The sequence below is a fragment of the Micromys minutus genome (assembly GCF_963924665.1).
Source record: "Micromys minutus genome assembly, chromosome: 19".
In the NCBI taxonomy this organism is placed as follows: domain Eukaryota; kingdom Metazoa; phylum Chordata; class Mammalia; order Rodentia; family Muridae; genus Micromys; species Micromys minutus.
The window spans coordinates 51,000,848-51,003,187 of record NC_137954.1 but is presented as its reverse complement, the minus strand read 5'-3'; the positions used below and the strand labels follow the sequence as shown (position 1 = coordinate 51,003,187).

General features: G+C 41.7%; 1 pseudogene across 1 annotated transcript; it reads right to left on the bottom strand.

Annotated features, from left to right (window-relative positions):
- Window positions 1–293: 293 nt before the first annotated feature.
- On the bottom strand, window positions 294–768 carry LOC308432963 (low molecular weight phosphotyrosine protein phosphatase-like; annotated as a pseudogene). The gene has a single exon. The product of its transcript is annotated as a low molecular weight phosphotyrosine protein phosphatase-like (transcript).
- Window positions 769–2,340: the final 1,572 nt, after the last annotated feature.

Genomic DNA, 2,340 nt, shown 5'->3' with positions numbered 1-2,340 from the left:
CTGGACCTTGTAGGTCATTCTTACTTTATTGGGTTTTCTTTTGTTCCATTATTTGCTGTTCCATTATTTTGTAATTATGGCAAGATTCAGTTAGTATAAGAATGCTTAGCCACATCAAATTGTCCGATTCAAATGCTTTTATCTTTCTGAACATATGCCTAATTTCCACCTACAATAATTTTAAAGATATACAGTAAGTCCGCTGAAAAGAGAGGTGGGGGATGGGACTGCCACCACCCTTGGGCATGGCAGAGGTGAGTAGGCAGTTGCTCAATGGTGGTGGGTAGGACCAGCTAGTGAGTCTTCTCCAGGAAGGCCTTGCAGCACCTAAGGCATTGCTGGACACCACCTCCAAGTCAGAGTCGTTGCCATAATAGGGATCTTCAATAATGAGTTGTTTCTGTGGATCATAGCTCCCAAGTAGCTCAATTTTAGCTTTGCAGTTTTTAACTTGATTACTTTTTCTATTTAATCTTTCAGATTGCTTTCATCCATACACAGTATATAACAGAATGTGGCAAAGTCTTCTCTTGTAATCTGCCGTGCAACGTGATACATGTGGATGCCGTGTTTTCTCATGCAGCTCTGCCCTTGATAGTCAGGGGGCTCCCCATTTCATAGGAGGATGTAGCTGCACTGTCTGCACCTCCAGTTATCCGAAACCTTTTCATCAGTGACCAGTTTCCTGAACACTGCTTCTGCAATGGGTGACCGGCAAATGTTACCGAGACACACGAACAGCACTGACTTGGACCCAACCTCTGCCATGTTTTGGTGCTGATCCTGGCGCCCAGAAACCGCGTAGGCACTGATTGCAAATCTTACTGAGGAAGCATATAAAAATGGAAGCTGCTTCAGGGTTGAACACAATCCTGAGCCACCAGATCTGTGTCCACATGTGGCTGGGGAAGCAGAAGAGAATGGCACCGTTCTATGAACTTCTGGAACCCGAGACCAAAGGTTTTCATGTCCAAAGCTGACAAGGAACGAACTCATAATGTCCTTCAAGTACTTATTCACAGGCAGCCTGGAAATCTTGCTTCCTAAACTAACCTGTTTCATTTTTGATCTAAGACCTTTAGGTTGGACTACTATTACTCCTATTCTAAATCTGAGGTGACTGTAGTTGAGAAACTAATTAGTTTATCATAGTCACAAAAGTAGAAGGCAGAGAGAGCTGACCTGATGATGTAATACTGAATTTCACTAACCACTGCCCTCTGTCTATAGTCTTCCCTACTGCACTATATGAGGGTTTCTTGTTGTTGCTACTGTTTTTGCTGTTCTTGTTGCTATTGTTATTGCTGTTGCTGTTGTTGTTGTTACTGTGATTGTTGCTATTTGTTTTTGATATTGCTGTTGCTGTTGCTATTGTTGCTGCTGTTGTTGCAGTGGTTGCTGCTGTTGCTGTTCTTGTTGCTGTTGCTATTGTTGCTGCTGTTGTTGCAGTGGTTGCTACTGTTGCTGTTCTTGTTGTTGTTGCTGGTGTTGTTGCTGCTGGTGGGGCTGTGGTTGTTATTGCTGTTGTTGCTGCTGTTGCTGTTATTATTGTTACTGTTGTAGTGGATGAAAAGAATGTCAAGTAATTTAAATTAAAGTAGTTCAAAATGTTGGTAGCTTCTGGCTTATCATGCAGCAAGATTTATGTGCTCAAACAATATACTTTTCTTAATCAAAATACTTATGAGCAGTCTAGACTTAACACTTGGAAAAGCTTCCTTTTCCCAGAAGTTCTAGCAGAAAGCCTTAGACTGATGTTCATAGCTGTAATTAGCCAGGTTTGAACTGATCTCTGTACCTAGAATCATAGACCATGATGCTTGGTTTTTGTCAACTTGCCACAAACTTAGACATGCATGAGAAGAGAGAATCTTGAGAAAAATGCCATCACAAAATTGACCTGTTAGCAAGTCTGCTGGTTATTTTATTGATTGATAATTGATGTGGAAGGGCTCATCTCAGTATGGGCGGAGCCACCCCTTGGTAGATAGTCTTGGTTTGTATAAGAAAGCAGGCTGGAAAAGCCATGGGAAGCAAGGCAGCGTTCCTCCAGGGCCTCTGCTTTGTTTCTCATCATCACGTTCCTGACTTGAGTTTTTGGCCTGACTTTCTTCAATTGTAGCCTGTAATGTAAAAGTGTAACATAAAATAAATCTTTTATTTAGCACCAAGTTGCTTTTGGTCATGGTGTTTTAAACAGTGATAGATATCCTAAATAAGAGAAGGATATGTGTGACTCTCAACTGTTGTCAACCAACCATTAGCATCAGAACATAACTTGGTCCCTTGCTCCAGCCACACACCCTAAGCTTAGATATAAATGAGACAGTGGTAGAGGAT